The sequence below is a fragment of the Camellia sinensis genome, chromosome 15, assembly GCF_055761805.1.
Source record: "Camellia sinensis isolate YWXY chromosome 15, ASM5576180v1, whole genome shotgun sequence".
Lineage (NCBI taxonomy): Eukaryota > Viridiplantae > Streptophyta > Magnoliopsida > Ericales > Theaceae > Camellia > Camellia sinensis.
In genome coordinates, this window is record NC_138975.1 from 39,753,911 (window position 1) to 39,769,337 (window position 15,427).

The window sequence follows — 15,427 nt, forward strand, 5'->3', positions numbered from 1 at the left end:
TGCATTTGTTCAGTTGATTTTAATAGATTATTGTTTTCTACACCTCTTAAAGCTTTCACATATTCATCCAGTCTAACATACCACCATGAGCTCTTAGACCATTGTTTTGTTTTTCCTTGTGAACAGAATCTATAACCTATAGAACATTATAATAAGTTATATATATATATATATATAGGTTTGACATTCCATTACTTAATGGTAGATTTCAGATTTTTATAGTAGTCATTATTATACAAGATTTGTAGTTTCACTTGTATATTTTTGTACTATTTAAGGATTAACCTTTGAAATGAATATAATGTTTACTGTTTGGTTTATCTTGTTTAATTTAAAAAAAAAAAATCTAAAACATGTTGGTTAATTTTCTCGTTATTAGAGATAAATTGTTGCATGATGTATATTAATTAGAGGTAATAATAGAATTCATCTTGTTCTGTAATAGTAGTGTTTATATTAATTTAGAAGTGTTCCTATTCTATATTTGCTATGTTTTGGAAACCTACCATATATCATTAAGTATGAGTTTTCATTTATTGACACACATCGAAGACCATTTTGTATAAAATCTATAAATTCTCATGCTTTTATTTGGGTTTATTCAGTTAATTTTAAAAGGCATAAAAGAATTAAATTTATTTCTAGATTTTTATAAAGGATATGATATTAAGGATATTTTGTTTATTATAGTTACATGTTCAACTAGTAAGTAAATTCATTTGAATTTCATACAGTGAACTATTTTAACATATTCTTTAAAAGCCTTATAAATTTTCATAATAATTGGCATGCTCTCTAGTATAGTGTAATATCACATTACATGTATCAAGATTATTTATTCTATGAAAATTTATGTGAAATAAGAGCAAGTATATACTGTGTGTTGGACTTATGGAATTTATTTTGTTCAATTTTTAAGCAAAATCCAGTATAAGGTTGAATTACATGTGTTTGGTCTCGGGATTTTTTATGTGATATTACTCTAATTGCATGTATTATATATTATGTGCATTAAAAGATTATGCACTTGTTCTGACCATATGGATTTGCTCACATTAATAAATTATGCCATAATTAAAAAAATTATATTATGTTTTAAGATTAGCCATAACATCTTAAAACATAAAGATATAGTGATCCTCAGTATTATGGTCATATAAAGTTCAAAATTAATTTGGCATTTTTCATATTGCAATTATGTTTTATGAATAATTTCTTGATCCCACAGGAAAGTAGTTATTTATAAAATTTAATTGGAATAAGATAATGGATTGGGTTAAAAGGGATTGGACACTCTAAACTCACAGGTATGAGTTTTCTTTTCCTTGAATATTTCGAAATCCATTAGTCTTGTTATAAAGTAATAGCAAATCTAATATAGTTTAGTGACATTTACCCACAGGAAGGTTTAGATTTGTTACTAAATTTAACATTAGTTGATTCAGACTATAACTATTGTTTCAAAGCATTAATAATGTTCTTGGTAATTACAGTGATTTCTACCTCTGTACTGTCTAATGAGTCTTCTTGTATTCCATTCTTGAACGATGATAATTTTTCGGACTAAAAAGACAAAATCCTTCTAACATTAGGGTGCATAGACCTTGATCTGGCACTTCGTGTGGATGAACCTCCTGAACCCACGGTCGAGAGTTCCGATGTAGAAAAGAGTGCTTATGATAAGTGGGAGGATCTAATCGCTTAAGCCTACTGCTCATAAAGTCACATATCAGCTAGAGCATTAGGGGCTTAATCCCACAATCTAATAAAGTCAAGAACTAAATGAGGTCTATTGAAGAGCAATTTGTTAGTTTTGACAAAGCATTGGCAAGCTCCCTAATGAACAAACTATCATGAATAAAGCATAACAATTCTAGGAGTGTGCATGAGCACATTATGGAAATGAAGGACATTGCAGCTTGCCTTAAGTCCTTAGAGATTGAGATTTCTGAGTCATTCCTTATTAACTTCATACTCAATTCTCTTCCTATGGAATATGGAGCATTCCAAATTTCTTACAACACACAGAAGGAATGTAACGCCCTGAAAATATTAACATTAAACCCATCAAATAAGACATGCATTGAGATGCAAAAGTTCCACATTCTTCCATTTATCCGAGTTCTATTACATAAGTATTACATGTTAACAACAAAAGCAAAATGCCCTACGGGCTTACAGCTTTCCAAGTTAACACTTGGTTATAACAAAAGAGTACTAACTCATACACGTTAAGCCCTTGGCTTGAGTTTACATGTAATACATCAAAAGTAAATCAACAAAAGTGTGCCCGCCTCTAGCCTCCCAAGCTATGTCCTTGGAGGTGGCATGCTACCTGTACCTGAAAATGATATTCCCATATAGGGTGAGCCACAGCCCAGTAGAAATACACTAAAGCAACCATGAACAATGACTAAAATATTAGCAATTGATAGATGGCCAACACTGATACATTCACATAAATCACATATTTATGTCATACGACTAATGAGTCCAAATTACTTTTCATTTTCCCCTTTTCAACGGATAGGCATATAAGCACTAGCCACATTCTCAACAGATATGTATAACAACAATATCCACATTCACAGATAAGCAAATAAGCTATATCCACATTCTACAACAGATATGTATATCAACAATATCCACAGATAAGCATATAAGCTATATCCACACTTCTCTAGACAAGCATATGAGCTGTATCTACGGAGTTCATCCCCTATCTTCTCCCAACACTATCCGGTTTAGAGGTACATCCCCTATCTTCCCCTAAACCGCGGAGTACATCCCCCATCTCCTCCTCTACACATAACGTATACAAACACATTGGTTCTATATACAATCACTCAATACATACAGTTAATGTATTCTATCAACCGTCAAATTCCATGACACATTCCATTGATTAGTTTCCGTTTGCCTAATCATCATGCATTGTCTACAACAATCACGACTATCCTCCACCGATAGCCCAAAGCAGTTATTTCTAAACAGAAAATAAATGCACAATGGATATTCAATCAACATTTCATTTCCTCATTTCTCACAATTAATTATCCCAATTAATTAAACAATGTAATTAGGTTGTTATCCATAATTACCATTTCAACCCTTAGGTCCCATTTTCATCAATGATTCAACATTTATTCCATTTCTCTATGCCAAACATGCATCTAGGTTTATTATGAATAAAACCCCAACTTTTGTAAAATTGCACAAAAGCCCCAAACTTTTACCAAATTACCAAACCAACCCCAACATCTCAAAATACTAAAATTTAAAGACAAAATCCATAGAGAGGAGTAGGATATCCCTACCTCGAAGTTTGAGCCAAAAAGGAGATGAAGACTCGAAGATCAACGTATTCCAAATCCCAACTTTTTCAGATTAAAACAAAGCTCTCAACGCCCTCTATCTTTTTAACAAAGGCCCTAGGTTGGATTCACACTCTAGGGAGATCAATTCTTAGAGAGAGTGTAAGTTTAGAGAGAGAGGGTCTCGGATCTAGGTTTTGAAAGAAAAGGGAAGTGAAAAAGTGAAGTTCAAAATCGCTACTGTCCGCTGATATAAAACACGCTCGCTCGAGCGAAGACTTGGTCGCTCGAGCGACCAGACACAGAAAACTCTCGCTCGAGCCAAGAAGTTCTCGCTCGAGCCAAAAACTCAAAAGTGCGCTCGAGCGAAAGAATGCTCGCTCGAGCCAACAACTCAAACCCTCAGGTCTGCAACCAGAAGCACGCTCGAGCGATAGACCTCTCGCTCGAGCGAAGAACAAACCAGACCGCTCGAGCCAAGAAAAGCTCGCTCGAGCCAAGAAACACAACTCTCAGGTCCAGAACCAGACGCCATCACTCGCTCGAGCGAAGCCACTCTGGCTCGACCCACCAGACACAAACTCAACTCTCGCTCGAGCGACCAACTCCTCGTTCGAGCGAAGGTCCAAAAATCTGGGCAGCAACACTAGGCTCCCAAACACAACCAACCTGTAATAAACCTGCCCAACACATCCTATAACTCAATAAACAAAGTAAAGAGGATGCAAACTAGATAATAAACAACTACCAACATCCACGGACACATGTCCAGATCACTGTACAACAAGGGTAAACCCGGGATCGCTATAAGGAAAAATGATCTATCAATGAACTTTTGACCATGTGTGTTCAAGAGGAGGAGAGATTGAAGCATGGAAAAGTAAAAAGTGCTCATTTAGCAACACATAAAGGAGGACAATGGAAAAAGGTCAAAGGTGATCAGAAATGGAAGAAGCTTGGTAAAGTGCCATTTAAAAATCATAGCAATAAGGATACATGCTTCTTTTGCAAGAAAAATAGGGTCACATGAAGAAAGACTGCCCCAAGAATAAGAAATGGCTTGAGAAGAAAGGTAATCTCATATCTCTTATGTGTTATGAATCTAATTTTGTTAATACTCATCAACATGATTGGTGGATTGATTCAGGTTCTACAATTCACATTGCTAATACCATGTAGGGCTTTCTCAACCTAAATAAAATGGCGGGAAGTGAACAAGGCATCTGTTCGGGCAATGGGATGCGTTCGCATGTCGAAACTGTGGGAACTTTCAGACTTGTTTTAAAGAGTGACTTTGTTTTGGATTTTGAAAACACTTTTTACATTTCATCTTTTTCTAAAAATTAATTTCTCTTTCTAGACTAGTACCGTTTGGATTTGATTTTCATTTTTTTGGTGCAAATTTTAGTTTATTTAAAGACTATTTTTGTAGGATTTAGTACTTTAATTAATGGTTTATACAAATTAAATTTGGATCCTATTTTTGAACAAAATCTTTTAACCTTGCATGGTGATATTGACATTAAGCGTAATATTGTTGTTGAGTCCTCCTTTATTCTTTGGCATAGGAGATTAGGACATATCTCCATTGAGAGAATAAAGAGGTTGGTTAATGATGAAGTCCTTCCGACTCTTGATTTTATCAACTTTGGTATTTTTGTGGACTACATAAAGGGAAAGCAGACCAACAAGACCAGTAAAAGTGCCAAAAGGAGTGAGGAAATTCCTGGAATCATACGCACTGATATTTGTGGACCATTTACTCCACCTTGTCTGAATAGTCAAAGATATTTTATCTCATTTATTAATGACTATACACGATACATGTATCTCTAACTCTTGTTTGATAAGGCTGAGGCACTTGATGCCTTTAAAGTTTATAAACCAGAGGTAGAAAAACAAACAAAAAAGAAAATTAAAATTGTGAGGTCAAACAGGGGTGAAGAATATTATGGGAGATAAACAGAATTAGGACAATTACCAGGTCCATTTGCTAAGTTCCTTAAAAAAGAATGCATTATTGCACAATATTCAATGTCTGGCACACCGCAACAAAATGGTGTCATTGAAAGAAGAAGCTGAACACTTATGGACATGGTAAGGAGTATGCTTAGTTATTCTAATGTGCGTATAAATTTGAGGAGTGAAGCTTTGAAAACCGCTGTATATATCTTAAACAGGTTTCCATCCAAGGTTGTTCCCAAAATACCATTTGAGTTATGGAAAGGATGGAAGCCAAGTTTAAGACACTTATACGTTTGGGGTTGTCCAGTTAAAGTGAGGATGTATAACCCACATTTAAAGAAGTTAGACCCCAGAACAGTTAGCGGTTTTCTCATAGGCTATGCAGAAAACTCCAATGGCTAATGATTTTATTGTCCTTCAAATGCACTTAGAATTGTTGAAGCAAGAAACGCTAAGTTTATTAAGGAAGTTGACCCTAATGAGAGTTACCCTCGAAAGATGGAGTGAGAGGAATCACAGGATCTGGATACACACTTAGAATTATTGAAGCCAGAAATGCTAAGTTTATTGAGGAAGTTGACCCTAGTGGGAGTTACCCTTGAAAGATAAAGTGGGAGGAGTCACAAGATCTGGATACAACACCCGTGAATATAGGTAAATTGGGTGTCTTTCAAGATAATCAACCTGATATTCTTGAAAATCAACAAATTTAAGAACTTCCACCAGAAGAGGAACAAGTCAATAAAGAGCCTGTAGCTCAAGTCCCAATTGAGATTACAGAGTTAAGGAGATCCTCACGAGCTAGAAAGTCAGCAATTTCTGGTGATTATTTTGTATACTTAATGGAGTCTGATTTTGATATCGGACCTAAAGATGATCCTATTTTGTTTTCTAATGCCATGAATAGGGATGATTCTAAATTATGGTATGATGCCATGGAGGAAGAGTTGGAATCTATGGCTAAGAATCAAGCTTGGAAAATTGTCGAGTTGCCTAAAGGAGTTAAAGTCGTTGGCTATAAATGGGTCTATATGACCAAGAAAGACTTGAATGGCAATGTCGAACGATATAAGGCTAGACTTGTAGCTAAAGGTTTCGCTCAAAGAGAATGCATCGATTATCATAATACCTTCTCTCCTGTTTCAAAAAAGGATTCGTTTAGAATTATCATGGCATTAGTGGCTTATTTTGATTTAGAGCTACATCAAATGGATGTGAAAACGGCATTTTTAAATGGGGATCTTGAGGAAGAAGTATACATGAAACAACCTGAAGGTTTTTGTTCTGATAAAGATAGTCACTTAGTTTGCAAGCTCAAGAAATCCATATATGGACTAAAACAAGCTTCTCGACAGTGGTATTTAAAGTTCCTCAATGTTATTACTTCATATGATTTTACAGAGAATGTTGTGGACAACTGTATATACCTTAAAGTTAATGAGAGCAAATACATTTTTCTAGTTCTATATGTGGATGGCATCTTACTTGCATCTAATGATTTGGGATTGTTGCATGATACTAAACTATTTCTTTTCCAAAGTTTTGAAATGAAGGATATGAGTGAAGCTTCTTATGTCATTGGCATAGAGATTCATAGAGATAGGTCCAAAAGGATATTAGGACTGTCTCATGAAGCCTACATTGAAAGAGTTTTGAAGGAATTCAAGATGAGTGATTGCACTCTTAATGTAGCACCCATTTTAAAGGGTGACAAATTCAGTTTAAGTCAATGTTCGAAAAATGATTTAGAAAATGAACAAATGGTTAGCATTCCCTATGCTCTTGTCGTAAGCAGTTTAATGCCTGCTCTAGTTTGTATACGACCTGACATTGCATTTGCAGTTGGGATGCTTGGAAGATACCAAAGCAATCCAGGAATGGAACATTGGAAGGCTGCAAAGAAAATCATGAGATCCTTAAAGGGAACCAAGGACTACATGCTTACTTACAAGCATGTTGACTATCTTGAGGTGGTTGGATATTCAGACTCGGATTTTGCGATTGTCAAGATTCCAAAAAATCTACTTCAGGATATGTTTATCTGCTAGCAGGCAGTGCTATTTCATGGAAGAGCGCTAAAGAGACGATAATTACATCATCAATAATGGAAGCAGGGTTATAGCATGCTTTGAAGCAACATCACAGGCTATTTGGTTAAGGAATTTTATCACAGGGCTTCGAATTGTGGATTTAATTTCTAGGCCATTAAAGGTTTACTATGATAATTCAGCTGTGATTTTCTTCTCTAACAACAACAAAAGTGGTAGCCGAAGTAAGCATATTGACATAAAATATCTTGCTGTTCGAGACCGTGTTAAGAAACAAGAAATCATTATTGAGCATATTAGTACCGATATGATGGTTGCAGATTCCATGACCAAAGGTCTTTCTGTAAAGGTGTTTTCAAAATATGCTGAAGGCATGGGACTAATTGGTTAGCTCAATAATTTTTCTAGTTGTTGTTTTGTTTTGTTTTATTTTGTCATGACATTTTGATTATTATTAGCGAAAAACACTATTTTGTGCACCTAAACTATTTGTGATGTTATGTAGTCCATTGGGACAATTGATCCATAGGGATCATTGGACCCAGAATAACTTATTAGAAGTTATTCATAAAGAATGACATCACATAAAGTTGAAAGTATCATACAATGTAATACATGAAAGGAAATACTCAATTGATAGAGTATAACCGCCATGATTCGTGTATTATGACTCTTACAAGGTTTGGGTATTTTTAGTTTATAGGCATAATTAGTTTGTTGGTTACCCAAAAGTTAGAAAAATGTGTCATATGTGCCAAATGGGAGAATGTAAGTATGTCTCCATAAAGTGGCCCACATGCCACATTAGTTTTATTTATTAATATAGAAATATTATATATATATATATATATATATATATATATTTAATCAACATTATTTGGGTAACTAACGTGTGTGATACCCACTACCCAATATAGTAGAGTCATAGAAGCTACAACTTCCCTGATGGTGGGAAGTTGTTATGAGTTACAATGGATCATGGGTCCAAGCCTATATATATATGCCTATGATTGTCATCAAAAGACAGACATTGTTTTGTGAATAAAATAGGCTTGAAACTATGTTCCTTTCACTTGTTCCTTTCACTTTTCCCATATAGTTCTGTGAAAGTATTATGTGAGTGGGTTTTGTTTATACATTCAAGATTTGATCATTCAAGAACAAGATTCAAAGGCTTGAATATCATGGCAGGTGGTATTCTTCTTTCAGAATTAAAATAATTTTAATTCTCACACGTTCATCATCATTATCATCATCTTTGATCGGACAAGAAAGAGAGATCTGAGAAGAGAAGAGATATCAAGATCGAGATCGAGATATGAGGAGAGAGATGTCGTAGGAGCTACTCGAAACGTCGTCACTGCCGAAGAACGACCATTGATGGTGGTACAATTGACGGCTGAAGAGAAGAGATGAGAGACGAAATTAGGTGAAAAAATAAATTTGGGATAAGAAAGAATTTTTAAAATGATTTTGATAAAAAAATTAATTAAAGAATTGAAATAGTTTATGTCAAAATTAATTTTTTTTATTTAAATTTGAAATCAAATTATATGAAAAAAATTGATGATGGATCGATTTTGTTTGTGAACATCACTTTTTATTCTAAAAGTCAAAAAATTATTAAAAATGTCAAAAATTTAAGAAACTATATTCAAAAAAAAAATCAAATATTCTCATTTCTCTTTATTTTTTTCTTATCTTTTTATTTTTTTTTTCTCATCTTTTCGTAAAAAACTAAAAAATTATCTCAAACATATTAATTTTTTTATTTTATATTTTAACTAAAATATTAACTAAAATAGTATGTTTCCAAACGAGTTCAACATCACAATAGAATAGAAGGGAGCCAAAAAAAAACAAAAAATAAAAAAAAAAGGAAGGAGAGAGAAGATCAAGATTTTTAAGTATTTATATTTTCTTAATTTATTATTTATTTATAATTTTATTCATTGAAGCACATACTCTTTATTTTTTAAATTAAAAGACATTTAACACAAAAATAAGTTTTATTTTTGAATGATGTTTTAGTGTGCAAGGCATATAATATGCCATTTACTTATGTATTTTTGTGATTTAAGTTATACATTTTTGTGAAAATTTATGACACATGTTTATGAATTAACTTACGCGAATTTGTGTTAAGTTACGCGATTTGTGAGGTGACTTATGTGAGAACCTATGCCAAATTGTGATTTTTCAATTTTTTATGAGTTAATATACATAAATTTATGTTTAACCTATGCTATTTTATAAGATGACTTACGTATATTTGTGAGAACTTATTCTAAATTATGATTTCTCAAATTTTTATGAATTAATTTAAGTGAATTTGTGTTTAAATTATGCGATTTTACAAAATAGCTTGCGTATTTTTATGAGAATTTACGTAAATTTGCATACCCCACTCCCTTTTATTTTTACCACTTATTATTAGTTAATACACATTTTAACTAGTAGTTCAAGTTAATAAAAAAACAAACAAACAACTTAAGAGTAGTGTCAATGGAGACTCATTAAGAGTCCATTAATACCAACAGGGGTTGGTTCAGTGATAAGGCCTTTGAATCTCTCGTTCAAAGCTTGGATTTGAGTCTTTATAGCCCCTTGTTGGGTTGTTGGGGTTAAAGATACTCTTTAGCACTTGGAGCGAGCGGGGGTCTAAGCTTAGGCCCCGATGTAAGTGCGGTGAGGTTCCCTACAGCTATGCTGTGGGTACTGAAGACAATACTCCCTGACGATTATGTAAAATAACCTATTTACATATATATTTTTGGAGTAAAAAAAAATTAAGAGTCTGTAGGTATTGATTTCCGACCACATAATCAAACGAGGAACTCAGCTGGAGAGCACTGGTAGAATAGATTAAGCCCGAACACCTGCCAACAAGAAGATGAGAATATCGCGGTGGTTCGTCCACCCGGGGGCACTCCACGTTCAAGTCAGTAATCTTATCTCTCACAGATATCAATACAAGTACTTAAACTTCAACAATGGAAGCATAAAAGCATCTCAAATAAAGCATACCTTAGACCCACGAGGGTGCCTTACTTTTGTAATGATCAGTGTCCAATTTCCCCTAGAAGTCTTACTTCATAGGAATCTATCATTTACAAGGATAACATTTATCACAACTCACACTATTCAGATTAAGATGAACTCCCTCAAGAGTGTCATCTCTATCCAAATAGGTAGTTTGATGTCATCTAGGATTCTAGTCCTCTATCCAAATATCTCGAATTCTAGTATTATCGCACCATATCTCGGCACCATGGTCCGCCCATGTGGCACCTTGGCTAACAACCTCAGCCACGTGGACTACCTAAAAATATGTCCCCACAACTACTCCCTAGGTTCTATTACCTCAGCAAACTGAGGTGATGGAACCTATACATGTACTTCCCCGACCGAGATCGTGACTCGTTGGCACTAAGAAACAAGGACTCAAATGTCCACTCGTCAAGAATCAAGAATCAAGAACCAAGAACCATGAACCATCATATTCCATTTCATCTAGGTCCAACATCTCGACAGAGATCACACTGCTAGCAGAGATCGTGACTTGCTAGTTCAAGAACATCAAGATCCTAGTATCAACTCATCAGAAACCAAGAATAAACAAGTTCTGCCCCCATTCAAATTCAACATCTCAACCAAGATCAACATCTCAACTGAAATCATCATGTTAACCAAGATCACCATCTCAACCGAGATCATCATCTCTACTGAGATCAATATCTCAACTGAGGTCATCGTGTTAACCAAGATCATCATGAGATTGGAGCGTACCAGTCACGTCCCCATCATGTCGCATCAGTTCTGCCCCCCGCTGTCTGACGTCAGCACGGGCACGTCAGGATTTCTAATTCTAGCAAAATCATTTCATTTTCCTATTTCATCTTTATCTGTGTCCCTAGACTCTTTTTCTCTTGGCCTCTGTAAACAATCATCGCTATTCTTGAAGCATTCATTACTATGAAGACTCCTTTTGTGCCCAAGGTTCAAACTCTACCAGCTGAACCAGACTAACAGCCAAGCAATTCATCAGCTGCTCTACACATCAACCCACCATCTCAATGGCAGTGAAAACATCAACATAGCGACAATCTTGCAGCTAGAACTAGGAATAAGAAACACCGAGGTCCTAAGCTTTCAGCCTTAGACCTTGATAATTTTCCAATCGCCTTATCTGTGAGTAACCATCGCCGTAACCAATGACGACATGTCTCGCCGAACTCTTATCGTAGAAGAAATTCTTGTTGACATCCCTGATGCCATAACTGTGCAATCCACTCCATCTCCTTATAGTCAATCCAACATGCTCATGCCTCCAGCAACTCAATATCTTAAAAGAGAAGCACATGAAGCAAGTGGACCAAGTTACTGCTGCCAAAGTCGAGACCATTGCTAAGGCCAAAAAAACAAGTCAACATGGCCTACAACAAAGGCTACTATCTCAACTGGATGACAACCCTCAAAAAGATGTCTATCCCCGAGGACTCACCCCTCCGTGATATGGGTTAGCTTAATGTCCCTTTCCCTCTCTCTCTTAATCAATCTGAGGATGAGGCCGAGGAAGTAGAAGAGGCCGACGACGAGGAGGCTGGAGACAAGGAAGAGGCCGAGGTTGAGGTTACCGAAAAAGAATCTGAAGCTGCTGCTGGGGCCAAGTCCCCAACTCTGAATGAGCAAGTTTAAGTTGCCTCAGGATGAGGAGGATGAGGTCAAAAAACCACTTCTGAGGCTGAGGTCGAGACTGCCAACAAGAGCCTAGATGACACACTGCGTGAGATCGACGTCGAGGTCCAAGTTGAAAAATCTGCCCAACTATCTGCCGAGGTTGACACAACGCCAATTGCCAAGGCAGGGCAGACTGTGGAAAACACATGAACTTTGGTTTTTCCTCATTTTTGTACTTTTCCTTCTTACTTTTGGATAGCTGTAATCTTTTGTTTGAACAATGTTAGCTTTATATTTGCCCGATGTGACTCTTTTGTCTTTATAGATGAACAAGTAATCTCTTATGCCAGGCCTAAGTGCCTTTTTGTATCTGAACAAGTTTCTTTTCTGAATGCAAGTCTTATATTTTCTTCCAAGTGTTGAATGTATGCCTTCTTTTCTTCTATGCATATTTGCTACTTTCTTTCATGCTTTTCATGCTTCCAAACTTAGAATATTTTTGCATTTATTCAAAATGTACCTTAATTGAATAATAACTCCGGGATACAATACCTCGGATAAACCTTGACTGTTTGCTTCGGCTAACCATTTTCAAACCTCGGCTAACACTTTAAAAATAAAAATATTTTTACAAGTGTTATTGTTTTTTTACCTCCATAGGCTATCTTCTATTAAGACTTCACCCTTTCCAAGTTTTGACAACCTAGTTGGTCACCCCGAGTAACATGTACCTCGGATACTTTATTCATCATTACATCGGCTAACTCCAACTTGTAAATTTCTCCCAAATTTCAACAAGTGTTAAGCCCATTTCGGAAAATTTCAACAAGTGTCAAACTCTTAAGTTTGTTCATCACTCCAGCTCCATGCCCCCTAATGTGAACCTAAGTTCCACTTAAGTTCACATTAAGCATGCGACTATGGTCTTTTGTCGAAGCCAGATTCAAACAAAGGCTTCCCGAGGTGTTTCAACCTCAGTTTCTCTGTTAATGAACTTAGTTCCATTCTGAGTTTGACTCTGCCGATATGGAAAATCCAGGTTAATTAAACTTAGTTCAACTCCATTATATGCAAGTATAATTTAACTCTGCTATATAATGAGTCTAAGTTATTCGTCATGTTTCATTCAGAAACATCGCCAACTTAGTTCAACTCTATTATATGCAAGTATAATTCAACTTTTCCATATAATAAGTCTAAGTTATTCGTCATGTTTCATTCAGAAATATCGCTAACTTAGTTCAACTCTATTATATGTAAGTATAATTCAACTCTGTCATACAATAAGTCTAAGTTATTCGTCATGTTTCATTCAGAAATATCGCCACTTTAGTTCAACTCTATTATATTTAAGTATAATTCAACTCTGTCATATAATAAGTCTAAGTTATTCGTCATGTTTCATTTAGAAACATCGTCAACTTAGTTCAACTCTATTATATGTAAGTATAATTCAACTTTGCCATATAATAAGTCTAAGTTATTCGTCATGTTTCATTCAGAAACATCGCCAACTTAGTTCAACTATATTATATGCAAGTATAGTTCAACTCTACCATATAATAAGTTTAAGTTATTCGTCATGTTTCATTCATAAACATCGTCAACATAGTTCAACTCTATTATATGCAAGTATAATTCAACTCGGCCATACAATAAGTCAAAGTTATTCATCATATTTCATTCAGAAACATCGTCAACTTAGTTCAACTCTATTATATGAAAGTATAATTCAACTCTGGCATATAATAAGTCTAAGTTATTCGTCATGTTTCATTCAAAAACATGGCCAACTTAGTTCAACTCTATCATATGCAAGTATAATTCAATATAATAAGTTTAAGTTACTCCTCATGTTTCATTCAGAAACATCGCCAACTTAGTTCAACTTTATCATATGCAAGTATAATTCAACTCTATTATATGATAAGTCTAAGTTACTCATCATGTTCACCATGGGAACATCGCCATAAGACATTTCGGTCTTATCGCACAATCATGGATTCCTACAATATTTTCACACTTTTTTACATAGGCTTCGGCATCCTTTCGCATGTAGGGTCACCAGAATCCCTATGATATAGCTCTGTGGGCAAGGGATCTGCCCCCTGCATGGATCTCGTATAAAAAGTCTTCAGCCTGGGAAGGATGTACACATCGCAATAGAGGTCCAGTAAAAGTCCTTCTATATAGATAGCCTTCTACCGACAGGCAGAACCTAGCCGACTTCAGTCTGATCTTGTGTGCTTCTTTTTTTGCCTTTTGGGATCTGGTGTCTTCTCATTTAGGCTGAGCTCTTGTCTTTTCGGACCTACTCATTTAGGCCGAGATCCTGTCTTCTGGGATCTGGGATTCGAGATTTGGAATTCGGGATTCGCTCACTTAGGTTGAGCTCTTGTCTTCTCCGACGTAATAATCTAGGCCGAGATCTTATCTTCTGAATTTGGGATCTGGGATCTGGAATCCGAGATATGTTCACTTAGGTTGAGCTCTTGTCTTCTCGAACCTAATCATCTAGGCCGAGATCTTGTCTTCTGAATTTGGGATTCGGGATTTGCAATCCAGGATCTGCTCACTTAGGCTGAGCTCTTGTCTTCTTGGACCTAATCATCTAGGCCGAGATCTTGTCTTTTGAATCTGGGATTCGGAATCTAGAATCCGAGATCTGCTCACTTAGGCTGAGCTCTTGTCTTCTCGGACCTAATCATCTAGGCCAAGATCTTGTCTTCTATGATCTGGGATTCAGAATTTGCTCACTTAGGCTGAGTTCTTGTCTTTTCGAACCTACTCATCTAGGCCGAGATCTTGTTTTTTGGGATTTGGGATCCGAAATCTGGAATCCGGGATCTGCTCACTTAGGCTGAGCTCATGTCTTCTCGGACTTACTTATCTAGGCCAAGATCTTGTCTTCTAGGATCTGGGATCCGAGATTTGGAATCTGGGATCTGCTCACTTAGGTTGAGCTCTTGTCTTCTGGGATCTAATCATCTAGGCCGAGATCTTGTCTTCTGGGATCCGGGATCTGCTCACTTAGACTGAGCTCTTGTTTTCTCAGACCTAATCATCTAGGTTGAAATCTTGTCTTCTGAATTTGGGATTCGGGATTTGGAATCCGGGATCTGCTCACTTAGGCTAAGCTCTTGTCTCAAACCTAATCATCTAGCCCGAGATCTTGTCTTTTGAATCTGGGATTCAGGATTTGGAATCTGGGATCTGCTCACTTAGGCTGAGCTCCTGTATTCTCGGACCTAATCATCTAGGCCGAGATTTTGTCTTCTAGGATCTGGAATCCAGGATCTGCTGACTTAGGCTGAGCTCTTGTCTTCTTGGACCTAATCATCTAGGTCGAGATCTTGTCTTCTGAATCTGGGATTCGGGATCTGGAATTCGGGATCTGCTCACTTTGGCTGAGCTCTTGTC